We start from the raw sequence: 20,961 nt of genomic DNA, 5'->3' as shown, positions 1-20,961 counted from the left end.
TTTGCCAATAGTTTGATTATTTAAATCTGGACTAATCTACATCTAACATGGGAGAGATTAGATGAAATTTTCCTCCCAGGCAGCCCACCCCATATGACATTCTTTTGTCATCCATGGTATTTTTTTATGCCTTTTTAAAAAAAATACCCCAAAATTATAATGACCTTTTTTTACATTAAATCGCCGTTACGAAATTTAGCCTTTTTGAAAGTTTAACACATATTAAATTATTTTTAATAGTTAATCACATTATTTATTTAACTTAAATTAAAATTTTTTTTGGTATATATAAAGATTTTAATTTTAATAATTGTATCAATAAGGAAAATTTTCAACAATCTTGTTTAAGAATAATATTTGAAAAATAAGTCGATAACAAATCTTATAAAATTAGTTCTTTTTCTCATGTGGAATTATATAGTAGCATCTGTGATATTTTATTTGTTTAATCTATATATATATACTTCTTTTAAGTTTATTTAATATGCTTACTTTTTATATATATATTTTTTTTTTTGCATGTATATTTATTTATTTTATTAATAATATTTTATTACTATTTTATTTTAAATATATAAATGTATTTTTTTATTTATTTATTTATTTAATGTTATTTATTAGCATGTTTTTTTTATTATTTATATATATTTTTAGTATTTATTTTATATATTTATTTATTTGATCGATAATGCAGTTTTATTTGATTTTTATTTAGTGTGTATATATTTTAATTTTATTTATTGTATATATATTTATTAGTCGAATTTAATAATTTATTTAATATTTATATTTTTTTATACTTATCAATTTATTTTGTTTATACATTTTTAAATGATTAATTTATACTTCTTAATATTTTTTTATTAACTTATACAGCAAGAATTCATATATATATTTCACGCAAATTTTTAACAATATTTTTACTTACAATAAATGTTTATATTTTTTTATAATTTTAATATATACATATCAATGATTTTTTTTTTGTAGATTCAAGAGATTACTAACAAAATAATTCTATTGAAAAAATGATCTGATTATTATTAACAATTTGTGAATAATAATGAATTTTTGTAAAAAAAGAAATATTTTAAAGTTTTTTTTTTTTTTTTAGGAAATTGTTGATAATATAGGAAATAACAAAAAAAAAAAAAAAAACCATCAATATGTATAAATCAATTTACTTAAAATAATTCATTTACATATACAAATTACAACAATAACAAATAGTTTTAGAAGAAATAACAGGGAATTTTTTTATGATTTTTATAATATTATTTTTAACAATTTTAAATTATATTTTCTCAATTTTGTATAAATTATGTATTCACATATGTATGTACGTAAATTTTTGTGTATATATTGTGATAAAAACCGTGATCTTGTTTTGTTTTTTATGTATCTTAGAAAATTTAAGCCAGTAATTTTAGTTATTGTAGAATTTTTTTTATATGTGAGAATATTAATATTAGTGGGTGGTTAATGTTAATAAGGGGTGAGGAATAACTCTTGTTAGGTTAATCGCACGTGGTGAATGTTAAATTTCAATATATATATTTCTTAGTTCTTTTCAATCATAAATTTGTCACATTTCTACTATTTTTCCATTACCTTGACATTTTCCATTTATGTAGGTGTTGGCAACAATGTTGATCTTTATAAAACTCAACTCTCTCAATTCTCCCCGTGAAAGTTCACTCAACTTCCCCTCATGCAAGCTCACCACGTGGAGCTTTCACCTAACCTTATCGTGGTTACTAAGATGGAGTGTAGATGGCCCACGTGTCCAACATGTCTTCACACCTATAGATTTTATTCTAGGTGAAGATGGCTCTGGCGCTCCTCACCCTAGCAGAAAACACAATTTCCATTAGAATTTGTCACAGGAAAAAAAATTGCGTTTATATAAGAAAATAGCCAACATTAAAATATATCTTCAACTTTTCGTGATACTAAGGTGCAATATCACTATTTAAATATATATTTTAATTTAAATATATATTTAATTTAATTATTGCGTTTCCTTAGTATATTATTTGCCTTTTTAACCATATTATTCTTTAATGTTTAGGTTTTTTCCTCAAAAATAAATTCTCTTTTTGTCTTGTTCATTATGTTCCTTCCTTACCCTTTTTCCTTGTTTTTAAATGTATGTTCACTTGTACTCTTTGTTCACTATTCTCTTGTCAAAGATTTAAAAAAAATCACTTTTGACACCATTCACACAAATTGTTAACTTGGATGTATGCTCACACTCTGGCTTCAAAAATGTGAAAGAAAGCCTAGCTCAATAAGTCCAGAAATTGTCAGGCTATAATTCCCACGTCGGTCACGTCCTAACGTCGTTTCATAGGTCCTAACGCCGTTCACACATACGCCATCCAATAGGTCGAGACGTATCCCACTTGTTAGCCACAACATAAATGACAGTTCAACTAATTAATGTGTCTATTTTTGAATTCCATTTCCTGATAAAGTTTTAAGTTCTCTACATTGTAAATGTGAACTCAAAAGCGAAATACCAAATTATTTTGTACGTAGAAAAGGTACAAATTACTACTATGCAGTGGCAACACCGTCGGCAAAAGGGAGGTGAATTCGGCTATCATTCTACTTTGAATGTCAACCAAAATAATATTGGAGAAGAAGACAAAAATTCATTTATTTACATTTCTCAAACATACAATCGTCACACGTGTGAAATTATATAGCGAGTTCTGTCTCCCACATATATAAGTGAACCCACCACAAGCCAATTCCGAGACATCGCTAACGATTTTAACGATTTTCGGGAAGTCGGTATTCTGCACAGAATTTATTATAAATACATTCATGCGATTGCACGCATAATATTAACTTCTCTTCATCCATTTTAAACGAACACAGCCCAGTTTTATGTTTTAATTAACTTTATTTTCAATAAATAACTTTTTCCCTCTTCTTTCAATTGATGACGCTAGTTTTTTTCGATCAGCTGATACGACAACGACACGCCAACTTTTGTTTTTTCTGAATCACACGACACGTCTACGTTGTGGAAAAGTTGGGTAATCGTTTGTATGGGCTGTCGTAAAGCAAAAACAAACAGCCGACACGCCACGCTACGCTTACGTTCCGTTTTTGGATGCATAACCAGGCCTTTATTCTTTGAAGAGGGAAAGTAGCGTATCAACGCTACAACGAGGAGAATACTTCTTGACGTTTTCTCATTGGCAGGGGAGGATGTGTTCACAACGTAGTGTTGCCAGCCCCGCCAGGCATGGTCGTAGTAAAGAGTAGTCGTAATTAGCGCATGCCGGGTAATGCAGGTTTCATTCATGAAATTATTAAGAGGGAAACGAGAAATTTAAGAGTTTTGAAAGAGAAGTGCCACTAGTGCAATACTTTAGGAAGGAACTCAATTCCTTCAAAGTAAATGGCTACGATGACGGCGATTGCTGGAAATGTTGAGTGATCGCGGCGTCGCTACAAAAGGGTGGAAAGCCGATAGTTTGCCATTTGTAGTTGTGTTCCACGTATGCATATATCTACAAGTATATTCAAAAGTAGTAGATACCCCAAGGTGTATAAGCTCCTATCTAATACAATCGACGTAAGTTTAATCAAAGAACTTGAATATGTAGGAAAATGGATTTTGAACATGATTTTTTCCATATAGGTACAAACTGCCTCCTGGGTGTCAGGAGGCTCGCATTTTCTGGCAGGCAAACATTCCAACCAATCTTTATAAGAGAAAGGAGCGAAAGGAAATCTCATCAAAAGTTCAATAAGACACAGCAAAAGCCAGATAAGTTTGCTCGGGGATTAAGGTAGAAGTAAGTAAGTAAGTAAGTATATTTATTTGAGACTTATTAATTTCGATTACATGGAAGATAAGAACTTATCGATAAGTTAATGGTAAACTTAGAACTATATCCGTCTTGTTCTAATACACAGTTAAGTAATGTAAAATAGCTCTTGCTTTGTAGTAAAAAATATCGATTGTGCGTAGAATGCACATGAGATGAATGAAAAAAAAGGCTTGCTCATTAACCTTTGTTGTTTTCGTACAGAGCGCGAATGTCTGTTGTTAAAGTAAATAAATATTTAATTCTAAATCTACGAATACAAAACACTTAAAACGAGTTAACAAATGTAAGTTAGCGACGAAGGCTAATATAATTGTGTTTAGAGTACAATGGTAAGTATTTTTCCTTAATACTAGTATCACAGTTGGAACGAATATGCATTAGCATTGGGTAGGTACGTAGGTGTTGTAATATGACTGATGGTCTAGTATGAATAATTGCACATATTTCTTCTTATAGACTAGATTATAATAGTTAATTATGATTATCATTTATCCTCTATGTGTTCCAGGAGTAGTTTTCTGATAGAATTGCGGCATGGTATAAATGGCTGATTCATTGTCAATGATTTCGTTAATTATGGCAACAGACGACAGGTATTTAGAATCAGACCAATTAGAGTTTTGCTCAATGTCGTAGATAATACTTAGTAGTTCATTTTCATGTGATGCAAGCTTCTCGATGAATGTGCGTTGGAGGTTGAGGGCGTACCTACAAAATGGTTGGACTCCAGACGTTTCATAGATGTGGGAATTGGAGAATTTTTTTCACGACTTTGGTAATGTTTGTTGACGCATTTTCTTAATATCTTTCGTTCAAGGATTTCCAATTCATTAGCCACTGTCGGCGAGATAGTGAACCAGATTGGAAATCCGTATATTAAGATTGGTCTTATTGCAACTTTATATAGTAGTAGTTTTGTCTTTTGAGGTAAGTATTTATTACCCAGAATGTATGAGAATGATCCAAGTATACTTTTTGTCTTTCTTAGTGTTAATCGGGCATGATTGTTGAATTTCAGCAAGTTGTCAAATGTGACTCCCAGATATTTTATTTCCGTCTCAAAGGGAATTTCGATGCCAATCAGAGTGAGTTTTAGTGATTTGCTCTCAGGAACTACAAACCTGGGACCTTTGCCAGAGGCATTTCTTATGCATATCGCTTCAGATTTTGACGCATTGATTGATATTCCCCACTTTATGTAGTAGTCGCTAATGAGTTGGAGGTGTTGCGTTGCTTTTTGTAGCGCATCTGCCGGAGAAGTGCTGTGGGCATAAATTAAACAATCGTCAGCATATAGGATTGCCTGCGAGTCAGCATGAGTATGAGGGAAATCACTCAGGAAAATGTTAAAGAGATATGGTGCCAGAACGCTGCCTTGTGGTACCCCGCTGTTTACTTCACCTAGTCTGGAGGATGTCCCTTGAATATTTACTGAGAATTTTCTGTCTGTGAAATAACTGGAGAGTATTTTCACAATGAATGGGTCTGTCCCAAGTCCCACAAGTTTATAAAGGATTCCAATATGGCATACGGAATCAAATGCCTTTTGAATGTCCAGAGCAATGGCGACTGTGCATACTTTATTATTGAGATTTGATGTTATGTCGTTGTGAAATTTCAAAAGTGCATGTTGGGTGGAGTGACCTTTTTTGAAACCAAATTGGTGGTTTGGTATGGGATCGATTATATAATCATTTTCCATTTTCTCTTTTATGACGTGTTCAAAAAGTTTCCCAATATTAGACAGGAGGGAGATTGGACGAAAATCAGCTGGTTCCAAGATGTCAATTTTCTTTTTAATCGGCAATATTTTTGCAACTTTCCACCCTGAGGGGAAATAACCATTATTGATACAGTGGTTAAATAAACATGTAAGCAGTTTCAATGTTGCACTGGGGAATTTTTTTATAATAAAATTTGATATCTCATCAATACCACTTGATTTTTTATTGTTTATATGGTGGACAATATTTTCGACCTGCTCTATATTTGTGAAATGGAAGTTGTCAGAATTTTGAAATGCGTTGAAATCATCATCAAATGAATAAATATGTGGAGATGAAGCCCCGATATAAGCGGGCACTTTTGTATTCAAATCTGAAACTGGATGAAGTGGTACTGTTCTTTGAAAGACGGTGTTGTAATATTGATGGAAATGGTTGGCTATTGCATTGGGATTCTTGGAGATATCATTGTTAATAACGATTTGACTGCAGAAGGGGAATTTTACTTTACCCGTTATTTTGTATATTTCCTTGAAGGCGGACGGACCTGGTTTGATGTTTTGTAACTTATTTTTGAATTTTTCTGCTTGTTCAATGTTAACGGATTCTTTTAATATTATCTTCAATAACTGGATTTGTTTAGAAAGAATGGTATAATCAGAACTCACTCTATTCCCAGTACGATGAAAGATGTTTTTTAATTGTTTTTGCCAGTTGTGTTTAAGTTTGAATAACTTTTTAATTCTTTCTGATAGCGGGAATTTATTATCCACAATTTGGATTTGTTGACAATGGGAGTTATGTATAGACCTAAATGTCTCGTTGAAGTCGTTAATCAAATTATCAATTTCAGAATTTTCCAGATTGTTGTTGTGTTGCGGCAATAGTCTACTAGAGGCAGAATCCATGATTTGACGAAAATTATTCCAATTGGTGTTTTTATACGATGTGATGATGTTTGGAGTTCGCAGAAGAAAGCCAGTATGCTGAAGTTTTAAATTAAGTTTAAGCGGGAAATGGTCGGAAAAAGATGGTAATGATGATATTTCATAATTCGCCAAGTTGCTGTTGATAAGCTGAGAGCTGACCAAAAAATGATCAAGAAAAGAGGGGCCATTTGGATAGGAAGGTGAAGAATCGCATAATCTGACAACGTCTAAAGAGTTATTTTCAAGCCAATTAAGAAGTATTTTACCATTTGAATTTTCGATGGTATCTCCCCATGCACGATTTTTTGAATTGAGATCTCCGCCAAGAACAAATGCATCAAAGCTCTGACAAAGACGGAGTAATTTTTCTAAATCGTTCTCAAGTTGCTGGGCTGGGTGATTACATGGTATGTAAACAGACCCAAACAAATATATTTTTGTGGCATTATTGGAAAATGATTCAATTTTTATTAAGGACGTCTTGATGCTGACATCATTTAAAATAACTTTTTCATAATGAAATGTGTTTTTACAAACAACAGCAACACCCAATGGTGAGTTGTCATAGACAAAATTGTATCCACCTAATTTTACTCTTCTCTTCCCTTTCAGATGACATTCTTGAATGAATCCAATGTCTATATTGTTATTAGCTAGAGTATTTGACAGATCAATTTGTCTACTGGAATCAACCAGAGATCTTACATTGAAGGTTAATAGTTTTACGACTCTATGGTCCATATTTAGTCTTGATTTTGTTTAAAATTCGAATAAATTCAGCTTTGGCTTCTGATTTTGGCATTTTTGTGTATTCGCTCAGGAATATATTTATCTCTTGTTCAATTGACAACTCTTCAGATTCAAGGAAAAGTGAGCTCAATTTCATAAATTGTTCTATAACGGATGGTTTTTGTAAAATATTTTGCACAGGACGTGGATTGAAAAGACTGGCAAAACTTTGCTCTGGAATGATGCTTGAAACACCAATTGCATTTTTGACATTGTTCCTTGCAATGGAACGTTCCTCTGCCGCTTTGGCAATTCTTTGTTTCCTGGCTGCTGCATATTTTTTGTATGTGGGGCAGCCACGCCAATTAGCGGGATGTCCTGGCTCTTTACAATTATTGCAAAATGGTGCATTGTTATCTTCGCGCGTTCTCTGACACTCACCTGGATTGTGATTTTGGTCGCATTTTACACACCTGTATCCGGAGTTGCAATTTTTTGCGGTGTGCCCCCATCTCTGGCACCTGCGGCATTGTATGTCAGTTCCTTTTTGTTTGGGCTTCTCCCAATCAATTATCTGGCTTTGTAGACTTTTTATTCTGGAAACATCAGTTATTGTTTTTCCTGGAAATAGAGATACGAGGAAAAGGCCGGTATCAATTTTGTTTTTGATTGAATTTGAAGTCGTGAATTTGACTATGCTTGCCACAGTGTCAGGAACGATACTATCTAGTTCAGTTTTCATTTCTTCGATATCAGTGTCAGATGCTAAACCTCTTAATATAAGAGAAGTTTGTTTCAATTCCTTCGGCGTGAACGAATATGAATGGATGTTCTTCTCCCTGAGAATTGCCATCATCGATGTGTGGACCTTTGTGTCTGCAAAGTAGATTTTGCTTTTGTTTTTATTAATGTTTTTGATTTTAAAAGAAAAAGGTGGGATCGTGCTGCGCAGAGTATCTACAAGAGTTTTGATATTCACATTATAAATGAATATGGGAGGACACCATTTTGGTTTCAGTGTATTTTTGTTATTATTAACATTGTTTTTGATTGTGGGTTGTGAGCTGGTACTGGGACATTCAATATTGACGTCAGCCAACACTCCTAGAATGCCAAACCTGTTCTGGTCAGTGGGTTTGTAGTTTCTTAGTTTTTCCGACAGGTCTGGAATTACTATATCTGATGGTGGAGTTGCATTTTCAAACCGCTGCCTTTTGCGGTCATTTGGTTGAATTGTGATTTGCTCATTATTGTTGTTGCCGGCAATGGGTACTTGTTGCAATTGATTTGTTAGAGGTATTTCTACCTCCGTCACGTCATACTCCATATCAGGTGAGATACGTCCAGGCATATTCCTTGCAATGTTTGCAGTAGAATTGCCTGGGTTAATAATATTACCAAAACAAATAAAAATTAAATACAAAAATAATTTTCCGTGAAATAAAATACGTCTGTCCGTTTTCAGTGTTGCCAAGTTTTTCGATTAAGGTAGAACAAACCATTATATTTGACTCAGCGATAAGATATCGATAAAGTAGTCGGGATCGGTGGTCATAGAATCAAAACGAATCATATAACGATAAATTGGTAGTCTGCGTTACGTGGCGATAGATAAAGAGGTGGCCGTCAAGTAAGTGCTCCCCTAGTGGCCGTTAGAAATTGTTGACCACCATCCTGGGAACAGTTGAAGAAACGTACATCTACATACATACACCCATATAAAATTAAGGGCTGAAATCGATACCGTACGTTATTAATAGTTAGCCAACCCCGTATGGTACAATATCAATACCGAACGATGCAAGCGGTATGCAAAGCATGAAAGTACCATACGGTTTTATGAAAATACAAAAATGGTATTGTTACGAATGTGAAATTTCTAGATTTAAGTTTATTTAAATTAGTTTCCGTTAATTTAAATTTCATATTGTAACGATGGAATTGCGTCATAGCTTGTTAGAGTCATTTCTTTATTTTCTAGTACTTTCCTAAACATCTTTTGTGTTCTTAGTTTTCCAATCTTTCATTGTAAAAGTAACGCCTTTTGTTCTACTTATTTTTATAATTGTAGTAATATGACCATAATCACTTATGTTATGCCTGCACGACATCTACCAGATAGTATTTAGAATGCAGTAGATTATTAGCCAAGACAATGAGCATACGCCTAAAAGTATGTGTGCCATATCACCTGTACAATAACGCCCTATAGAATGTCCTAGATAGCCAAGACAATGAACATAAGCCGATAAATATGTGCGTACCAGGTTGTAGGCCAATTAGCGAGAACATTCGAAATCATCATATCTCGGTATATAAACCCCTAGCGGAGAGAGCTGTCAAGTCAGTCAGTACACATCGTAGAGCAAATAAGGGAAACCTATCAGTTAAGCAAATAAATTGTAGGTTGTCGTTATTTGAAAAGAACTGTGTTATATTAACGGGTTATTAAAAACGCCTCAATATAAAAACGTAACAATTGGTGTCCGAAGTGAAATAACGAAAAAAAAAAATCTACAATGAAGTTTAATCAGCTTCGAGTGGAAGACTTGAAGAAGGAATTGAGCAAAATGGAGCAGTCGACTACAGGAAATAAGGCTCAATTACAAAAGCGACTACTGGAAGAGTTCGAGCGGCGCAGTATTGATATCGAAACACATGAGTTCGATTATAAGGAAGATCTTGACGAATCAGTAGTAGCCAGCGTCGTGGAAAGTCCATCTGTAGCTTCTAATGTGGTTGATTACACATCGATGGTCAATATTTTGAGCAAAATTATGGAAGAAAATTCTCTCAAAATGCAAGATAATTCTAGAAAAATGGTGGAAACTAATTCTAGAAAATTGGAAGAAAAATTCGACGAAAATTCAAAAAAGATGGACGAAAATTCTAGAATTCTAAATGAGATTCTTCAACAAATTGCTGAAGGCATGGAAAAACGTGTGGACCATATCGAAAGCCAAATTGGGGAGCTAGATAAGAAGATTATTTCTGTGGATGAGAAAATAATGGTTCATGATGAGAAGTTTCTACACATTGAAAGAAAAATGTCATAGCATGAAAGTACCATACGGTTTTATGAAAATACAAAAATGGTATTGTTACGAATGTGAAATTTCTAGATATAAGTTTATTTAAATTAGTTTCCGTTAATTTAAATTTCATATTGTAACGATGGAATTGCGTCATAGCTTGTTAGAGTCATTTCTTTATTTTCTAGTACTTTCCTAAACATCTTTTGTGTTCTTAGTTTTCCAATCTTCCATTGTAAAAGTAACGCCTTTTGTTCTACTTATTGATATAATTGTAGTAATATGACCATAATCACTTATGTTATGCCTGCACGACATCTACCAGATAGTATTTAGAATGAACTAGCTTATTAGCCAAGACAATGAGCATAAGCCTAAAAGTATGTGTGCCATATCACCTGTACAATAACGCCCTATAGAATGTCCTAGATAGCCAAGACAATGAACATAAGCCGATAAATATGTGCGTACCAGGTTGTAGGCCAATTAGCGAGAACATTCGAAATCATCATATCTCGGTATATAAATCCCTAGCGGAGAGAGCTGTCAAGTTAGTCAGTACACATCGTAGAGCAAATAAGGGATAGGTTTATCAGTTAAGCAAATAAATTGTAGGTTGTCGTTATTTGAAAAGAACTGTGTTATATTAACGGGTTATTAAAAACGCCTCAATATAAAAACGTAACAATTGGTATCCGAAGTGAAATAACGAAAAAAAAATCTACAATGAAGTTTAATCAGCATCGAGTGGAAGACTTGAAGAAGGAATTGAGCAAAATGGAGCAGTCGAATACAGGAAATAAGGCTCAATTACAAAAGCGACTACTGGAAGAGTTCGAGCGGCGCAGTATTGATATCGAAACACATGAGTTCGATTATAAGGAAGATCTTGACGAATCAGTAGTAGCCAGCGTCGTGGAAAGTCCATCTGTAGCTTCTAATGTGGTTGATTACACATCGATGGTCAATATTTTGAGCAAAATTATGGAAGAAAATTCTCTCAAAATGCAAGAGAATTCTAGAAAAATGGTGGAAACTAATTCTAGAAAATTGGAAGAAAAATTCGACGAAAATTCAAAAAAGATGGACGAAAATTCTAGAATTCTAAATGAGATTCTTCAACAAATTGCTGAAGGCATGGAAAAACGTGTGGACCATATCGAAAGCCAAATTGGGGAGCTAGATAAGAAGATTATTTCTGTGGATGAGAAAATAATGGTTCATGATGAGAAGTTTCTACACATTGAAAGAAAAATGGCATAGCTGAAAATTAAAGGTAGACCAGTGCGCGTTATCGAGGGCTCGAAACCCAAACCTCCTGTTCACGATGGCTCAACTTCATTTGATGTATTCAAATTCCAATTCGAAATGGTTGCATCTAAAAATGGTTGTCGACAACGACAAAGCAATTGAACTTCTATTGGCATTAAAGGGCAATGCCGCTGATGTGATACAAAGCATTCCCGCTGCCTCTAGAAATAATTATAATGAAGTAATAGCGGCACTTCAACGTAAGTACGGCGGAGAACATAAGCATGACATCTTCAGAATGGAATTAAGAGGAAGAATCCAGAAGTCAAATGAGACTTTACAAGACTTTGCAACAAAGGTTGAGCGGTTGGTGCTTTTGACATATCCAGGAGAAAGCCATCCACTTGTGGATCACATCAAGATCGAGACCTTTGTGAACGGAATTAGAGACCCTGATATAAAATGTGCAACATATGCGTCACAAAAGGCTACATTCGCAGAAACAGTAACATTTGCACAAGAAACTTCGAGATTGTTGGCACGACCTCAAATTCACAAGGTACGCAGAGTGGAGACCGAGCAAGATGAATCAAATTACGTGATTGACTCAGTGAAAGAAGCCGTTAAGCAGGCAATGCAAGAAATGAAGCAGGAGACAACTAAATCCAGAATAAAGTGCTATAACTGTGATAAGTCTGGACATGTTGCTCGTGAATGTAAAGCACGTCGTAAGCGGTCAAGATCGAAATCGCCTTCACCACCAAACAATAGCTATATTCAGCGGGGCAAGAGCTGGCTCCCACATGTGATGGCCCCACAATCTCTATATCAATAGTTCAACAAAAAAATAACAATTTGACTATTGCGGGTAGTATTTATGGATACAAGCGAACTTTGACGTTGGATACTGTTGCATCGAAATCTATCATTGGATCCGATTTAGTAAGAAGAAAAGGTACACCACTAATTGGAGTCAGACTACGCACGGCTACAGGTGAACCCGCAACTGTAAGGTTCCTGTAAAGTTAACCACTGCAAACAAATCCGTTAATTATGAATTCATTGTGGCCGATATAGTGGACGAAGTTATAATTGGAGCGGATTTTATGATTGCTTTTGGTCTGAACTTGGATATGAAGCGTGGTGTAATGACCTGGTGCGATATCGAAATACCGGTAAACGTGGGCTACAGTGAGAATACACCTGCCAGATGTTTGACAATGAGCCAGCTAGAGTCAATACCACCAAATGCCGATACAATTATATGGGTTTCTATGAATGGAGATTGTGAAGTAGGCAAATTGTGGGTTGTTGAACCAGCAGAAAATAAAAACCACAACATCTTGATAGCAAATGCCCTGGTAACAACAACTGAAGGAGGGACTTATACCAGTTCGAGTTTTGAATTTATCTGACCATCAAGAGCAAATTGGAAAATTTTCGGACATTGGCAAATGTACTCCTGCCGAGGCAATAGTCAACTTGGAAAGCAAAACGCCAAAGAAGCATAATGAAGTGATGAAACATCTGGAAGGTTATGTCGAAACTTGGACACGTCATCTATCACCGTCCGCGAAAAATAAACTCAAGAAATTGTTATGGAAAAATGCCTCCGCCTTTGCCATTGAGAAGAAAAATCAAGGGAGGACATATGTGATGAAGCATAGGTTAGGTTAGGTTAGGTTAAAGTGGCAGCCCGATTAAGATTCAGGCTCACTTAGACTATTCAGTCCATTGTGATACCACATTAACTAAAAGTACCTATTACAGGCACTTCTAGTTTTAACCGCTGAACCTTCTCGATTATTTTTCTTCGCTGAAACAACCAGATTGTTCCAAAAACATTAGCAGACTGCTTAAGTTAACGTTTTCCAGATCCGCCAGTAATCTGAAACTATATGCTCCTAAAAGTTGCTTGCGCTTTACACAAAATGCAGGACACTCACACAAGAGGTGTTTAATTGATTCTTTTTCCTCCGCATCATGACAGCTCATACAATAGTTATTACACTTCATGCCAATAGTTTTTGCAAAATCGCCTATCAGGCAGCGACCCGTTATAGCAGATATCAGGAGTGATATCTGGCGTCTCGAGAACACTAGCATATCTAGTGTGCGGTTTAAGTTTAAATGGGGCCATATTTGCTTGGTGTCGTTACAACCCTTGCAATTCTCCCATTGAACATTTGCCATCATAACAGCCTTCTCACGCAGCATGAGCTTGCAGGTACCTAGGGGCATACCAACAAATTCTAGTTCCCCTGGAATATGTAAGGTAGTCCCTAGCCTTGCCAAAACTCATCTGCTTCGCAGTTCCCCGGTATGTTCCTATGGCCAGGCAGCCATATTAGGTGAATATTGTACTGCTCAGCCATCTCATTGAGAGATTTGCGGCAGTCGATGGCCGTTTTCGAGTTGAGGAACACAGAGTGCAAGGATTTTATTGCAGGTTGACTGTCTGAGTATATATTAATGCCCACATTTTTTGGAACAATACTTCTCAGCCAATTCGCCACCTCTCTTATTGCTAATATTTCAGCCTGAAAAACACTACTGTGATTAGGTAATCTTTTCGCTATTCGAAGTTCCAGATCATTAGAATATACTCCGAACCCCACTTGTCCATCCAATTGGGAGCCATCAGTGAAGAAATCTATATATTCTTTATTCCCCGGGGTCTGTGTGCACCACGCCTCACTGTTGGGGATTAGAGTCTCAAACTTTTTGTCGAAAAGTGGACTCGCCAAAGTGTAATCCACTACGTTAGGCACATCTGACATTATTTTGAGGACCGAACTGTGACCGTAACTTTTTTCCGACCACAACAATAGCTCGCGCAACCGCACAGCCGTTGTTGCAGCTGATTGTTTGGCCAAAATGTCTAAAGGCAATAGATGTAGCATGACATTAAGGGAATTTGTTCCTGTCTTGCTGAATGCGCCTGAAATACACAAACACGCCATACGCTGAACTTTATCTAAACAAGTCGGTTTCTGAAGTGCCGGCCACCAGACTACAACACCATATAGCATTATAGGTCTAACCACTGCCGTGTATACCCAATGCACAATTTTTGGTTTTAGTCCCCACTTTTTTCCTATTGCCTTTTTGCACGAGTACAAAGCTACCGTTGCTTTTCTCGCCCTTTCTTCAATATTAAGCTTAAACTTCAGCTTCCTGTCCAAAATAACGCCAAGGTATTTTGCACACTCACCAAAGGGAATTTCAATACCCCCTAAAGAAATAGGCCCAACCGTGGGAGTTTTGCGATCTTTGCAGTACATGACTAATTCTGTCTGCAGGATTTACCCCAAGACCATTGTCTTTCGCCCATTTCTCAGTCATCCGGAGGGCCCTCTGAATAATATCTCTGATTATGGATGGGAATTTTCCCCTGACTGCCAGAGCCACATCCTTTCTTTTTCTAGGGTAACCAGAAGGTTGTTTATAGCAACATTCCAAAGAAGAGGTGATAGAACTCCTCCTTGGGGAGTGCCTCTGTTCACATACCTTTGTATGTTTGCTTGTCCTAGTGTGGCTGAAATACGTCTCTTCATTAGCAGTTCGTCTAACAGCCTTAGTATACATGGATCAACATTCAGAGTTGTCAGTCTATTTAATATCGAGCTCGGATCGACATTATTGAACGCCCCTTCGATGTCTAGAAACGCCACGATTGTGTATTCTTTGACAGATAGTGAGCTTTCAATAAATCTGACTAGTTCATGTAATGCGGTCTCAGTAGACCTGCCCTTCGAGTATGCATGCTGTCGTTTCGAGAACAAACTTGAATCGATGCTAGTTCTAAGATAAATATATATCATCCTCTCCAGAGTCTTAAGTAGAAATGAGGATAAGCTGATTGGTCGGAAATCCTTCGCCCTCGTGTGAGAGGATTTTCCCGCTTTAGGTATGAAAACGACTTTTGTTTCCCTCCACTTTCCTGGGATATATGATAAGTTGATACATCCTTTATATATCGCCGACAAGCAGGGGATAATTTTGTCAGTTACTGCTTGTAACTCCGCCGGAGTAATTCCATCAGGTCCGGGGGATTTGAATGGTCCAAAGCTATTTAGCGCCCATCTTATTCTAGTTTCCGATACAATTTCCTCGACGGGAAACGACCGCTGAGCAACTGTGGCACCGCCAGTACATGGTTCAACCGTCTGATTTCCAGGAAAATGTGTGTCCAATAGTACCTCCAGCGTCTCCTCACTGGACGTTGTCCAATTGCCCTCCGACGTTTTAATGAAACCTGGAGCGGAGTTGGTGGATGCTAGAACCCTCCGTAGTCTGGAAGCCTCGGACGTATTCTCAATACTACTGCAGTAATCATTCCAAGAGTTATGCTGAGCCTTTCTCAATTATCGCTTGTATCCTCTCAGATTCTTCTTGTAGGTGTCCCAATCCTCAGGGGCTCTGGTGAACTTTGCCTTGTTAAAGAGCTTCCTGCAGGATTTCCTCATATTACTTAATTCCGTAGACCACCATTGTGGTCGATTTTTCCCCCTTGGCTTCCCTCTAGGGCATGCAGTTTTCAGTGAGATGTTGAAGGCCTTAGTAATCCGCTCCACTGCGTTTTCGATATCTTGCACATTTCTCATATTTGTCTCTGTTATTTCCGGTATAATCATATTGAACGATTCCCTATACCTATTCCAATCAGCTTTCCCAACATTTGGCGGAAATATGGTCTTGGTGGTATGAACATCTAATTTGAAACTGATGGAGCGATGATCTGAGAAGCTAGGTTAACTAAAACCTGCCAATCAGATATCATTTCATTCAGTTCTTGCGAGGCCAAGGTGACGTCCAAAACCTCTTGCCTGTTTTTAGTGACAAAGATTGGGGCATCTCCCTTATTGCAAACTACCAAATTAGCACCCAAAATAAACTCTAGGAGTGACTCTCCTCTTGTATTAATGTCACCACTTCCCCATATACTATGATGTGCATTTGCATCGCATCGCACAATGAGTTTTGTCTTTGTTTTCAAAAATTTCTCAACTAAGATGTTAACGGCATATGGAGGCATCTCCCTATCATGTCCCATGTAGACCGATGATAACCAATATTTGCATTTGGCTAATTCTAAACTGGCAACGACAGTGTCAGTATTGCACATTGAAGGAAGCAGAAACAAGTTGAGCTCGTTTTCAGCAATTATACAGGCTCGATTTACATCATTACCAGTATACTGCAATAGTTTGAAGCCCGGAGTACTTAATTCACATATTTTGTTTCTATAAACATATGGTTCTTGAATAAGAACTATATCTATGACCCCTTTCATCATCTATGTAAGGCAACAGCCTTACAATGGTGAAGATTTATCTGGAGGTTCCGTAGAACCATCGAGATTTTCAACAACCGTCACATCAGCCGTTTCAATCGAGCCATCAAGAATGTCCTCTTGACAGATCTCGGTGACTCTCGCAATAACCATAGGTTCAACTTTGGTGAGTTTTGAGGCCGTAGAAACCTCCTCTCGCATACGGTGTCTATCCATTTTTGCATCTTTGGTATCTCCCTCTACTTCGCAAGAGGATCCGCTTATTTCTGATTCAGACAGAGGCTTGTCCATTTCCGAACCCTCTAGCTGATTGTTTTTCTATACCTTCATTTGGATAAATTGAAAGCCATAACATACACGGCCCTGGGACTTTGCTAGATGTGGCAAAGACTGAGTGTTCAATATAAACACTGCATGCCGTCTTGGTCCATCCACTTCATCCAAACGGCCAACCTTCGAATCATCTGTTGGAAAATCTGGATTGCATTGTTTCAGTCTATTTAAAATAGATTCAGGGTCAGGAGGGTTTGCAGGTATCCACGCATGTGCACTTGGTCTAGCCGGTATGTCTTTCTTCTCGACTAACTGTAGAGCAGCTCCTTCCCAAACTTCACCAATTAGTATCAAAGCAGCTTTAAAACATTCTGCAGACCTCTGGTCCTCAAATGCCCCTTGGTGTCGAGGCCGGGAAACTTTTCCAGCACCTGTGAGTAGACGCCAGACAAAGCATTCTCAATTTTTGCTATGGAACCATACCGTCTAATGCTCCTTTATTATTGATAGCCATCACAAGGCTGTCTTTAGCAACTGAGGAAACGATCTTTGATCACTTTTGGAGGATGGCAGCTCATCCGGCGATCGATCCCTTTTTCCAGCTTCAAGAATTCCTTGAGCCCATTTTAAGGAATCGCTTTGTTTAGCCGACAACGTGCTTGGGACGACTGATCCTAATTTCGTTAGGATAAACAAAGCATTTATGCGTTCCTTGAATCTCTTTCGTGAGGGATTACCTCCTTTTGATGATGTTACCTTAGAAAAGGTTCGACTTGTCATAGTGTCGCCACATGCATAGTTACATGTATGTATGTGTGGTCAGCCCGCTACTTAGGTATTAATATTTATATCATAATCAATATCAATACTATATTGGTATTTTCATAATACCGTATGGTACTTTCATGCTTTGCGTACCGCCTTTACAGTTCGGTATTGATAATGTACCATACGGAATTGGCTAACTATCAATAACGATACGATACCGTATGTTAATATGGTATCGATTTGAGCCCGTATGGTAATAATTTTTCTATGTGTGTAAGTGGTTTCACATCAATGTGTAACGTGTAAAAGGAATTCCCTTGTCATTGCGCTATACATCACCACTGTGGTATCACAAACTGCTGAATAGTCTGCCACCTAACCTAACCTATATTGGCATAGCCCATGAAGGCCGTTCTCCCGATTTTACTTCTTGAGAGAATACAATAGATCTGAATTTTCATCCAATTTGTTGCAGTGTTGCACCCTTAATATTGTGGTTCACATCGATTCATATTCTTTTATAGCTTAATCCTACTATTCCACTCGGTTTTCGAGTTGAAAATTACTTTATTTTCGCGATTACTTTTTTAAAACAATCAAAATTTTAAATGAAAACAAATATATTCCTGTTCAAGTTTAATCAAATCTAGTTGAAAAAATTATGCGTATTAATTGAGTTAAATTATTTATTTATTTATTTTATTTATTTATTTATTTGACTAACCTATGCACAAGAACTAAATCTTATATAAAGCATGGTTTATAGTGTTTGCAGTTACATATTGAATATTAGTTACAGTTTTCTTCATTAAATTTAGATTTGAAATAACATCTGATTTTAATCGCACTATTTTAATAAAGTAACCGCGGAAAGCGAAAAACGAACATAGTAGCGCCCTTATGCCATAAAATTGACCAAAAGGATATAAAACTTGACCTTCATTTACAATTAATTATTATTTGAGCTATATGAACAATTAACGAACTTGACTGCATTATGACACGGACTGCATTATGACAGCAAGAAGTGCTGCAACCCCCACTATTGCGCAAGGGGGGGGGGTGGGGAGGGGGGCATAATAGAATTCCCAGGGATATTGCGAAATTAATAGGAGCCAGGAATTAATTTAAAAGGAAACAGTAAAGAACACCAAATGTAACAGAAAAGAATTTTTATAAACAATGCTGTAAGTTTTGAACAGGAAGATCGAGGACAGAATAAGTGAGAATAGAAATAGGGTCTGGTCTAACTTCCTGGATGATGAAACCGGGTGATAAAAGTTTTTGGAGAATCAGCTTTGCCAAGTCTCATGATCTCACGGGGAATTTTCACCACCCATTCGAACGAACCCATGGTCAGGTTAGGTTAAAGTGGCAGCCCGATTAAGTTTCAGGCTCTCTTAGACTATTCAGTCCGTTGTGATACCACATTTAACTAAAAGTACCTATTACATATGGGCACTTCTAGTTTTAACCACTGAACCTCCACTATTATTTTCTTTTGTTGAACCAACCAGATTGTTCCAAAAACATTAACAGGCTGCTTAAGTTAACGTTTTCCAGGTCCGCCAGTAATCTGAGGCTATATGCCCCTATAATTCGCTTACGCCTTACACAAAATGCAGGACATTCACACATAATTGATTCCTTTTCCTCCGCATCATGACAGCTCATAGAGTAGCCATTATACTTCGCACCAATAGTTTTTGCAAATTCGCAGATTAAAGCAGATATCAGAAGTGATATCTGACGTCTTGAGAACACTAGCATATCTAGTGTGCGGTTCAAGTTTAAATGGGGCCATATTTGCTTGGTGTCGTTATAACCTTGCAATTCTTCCATCGAACATTTGCCATCGTGACAGCCTTCTCACGCAGTAAGAGCTACAGGTAGCCAAAGAAATACCAACAGATTCTAGTTCCCCTGGAATATGTAAGGTAGTTCCTAGCCTTGCTATCTCATCTGCTTGACAGTTCCCCGATATGTTTCTATGGCTAGACACCCATATTAGGTGAATATTGTACTGCTCAGCCACCTCGTTGAGAGATTTGCGGCAGTCGATGGCCGTTTTCGAGTTAAGGAACACATAGTCCAAGGATTTTATTGCAGTTTGAGTGTCTGAGTATATATTAATGCCAACATTTTTTGGAACATTACTTCTCAGGTAATCTTTTCGCTATTCGAAGTTCCAGATTTGTAGAATATACTCCGAAACCCACTTGTCCATCCAATTTGGAGCCATCAGTGTAGAAGTCTATATATCTTTTATTCCCCGGGTCTGCGTACACCACTCCTCACTGTTGGGAATTAGAGTTTCAAACTTTTTGTCGAAAAGTGGTTTCGCCAGAGTGTAATCCACTACGTTAGGCACATCTGGCATTATTTTGAGGACCGAACTGCGACCGTACATTTTTTCCGACCACCGCGATAGCTCGCGCAACCGCACAGCCGTTGTTGCAGCTGACTGTTTGGCCAAAATGTCTAATCTGTTCCTGTCTTACTGAATGCGCCTGAGATACACAAGAACGCCATACGCTGAATTTTGTCTAAACCTGTCGGTTGCTGAAGTGCCGGCTACCAGACTACAACACCATATAGCATTATAGGTCTAACCACACAATTTTCGGTTTTAGTCCCCACTTTCTCCTATTGCCTTTTTGCACGAGTACAAAGCTATCGTGCCTTTTCTCGCTCTTTCTTCAATATTAAGCTTAAAGTTCAGCTTCCTGTCCAGAATAACGCCAAGGTACTTTGCACACTCACCAAAGGGAATTTCAAAACCCCCTAAGGATATGGGCTTAACCGTGGGAGTTTTGCGATCTTTGCAGTACATTACTAATTCTGTCTGCTGCTAGAGCCACAATGTCTGCGTATGCCACCACTTTTATCCTTTCTTTTTCTAGGGAAACCAGAAGGTTGTTTATGGCAACATTCCAAAGAAGAGGTGATAGAACTCCTCCTTGGGGAGTGCTTCTGTTCACATACCTTGGTATGTTAGCTTGTCCTATTGTGGCCGAAATACGTCTCCTCATTAGCAGTTCATCTAGCAGCCTAAGTATACCTAGATCAACATTCAGAGTTGCTAGTCCATTTAATATCGAGCTCGGT

The 20,961-nt window shown here is 37.0% G+C and overlaps 1 protein-coding gene across 2 annotated transcripts in view; it reads right to left on the bottom strand.

The window, feature by feature from the left end:
* The window catches only part of LOC142221564 (poly [ADP-ribose] polymerase-like), a 62,171-nt gene that overhangs the window by 15,997 nt on the left and 25,213 nt on the right, over positions 1-20,961 (bottom strand). The window lies entirely within an intron of this gene.

This window comes from Haematobia irritans, chromosome 1, assembly GCF_050003625.1.
Source record: "Haematobia irritans isolate KBUSLIRL chromosome 1, ASM5000362v1, whole genome shotgun sequence".
Taxonomy (NCBI): domain Eukaryota; kingdom Metazoa; phylum Arthropoda; class Insecta; order Diptera; family Muscidae; genus Haematobia; species Haematobia irritans.
The sequence above is the reverse complement of the archived record's forward strand: the minus strand, read 5'-3'. Positions and strand labels throughout refer to the sequence as shown.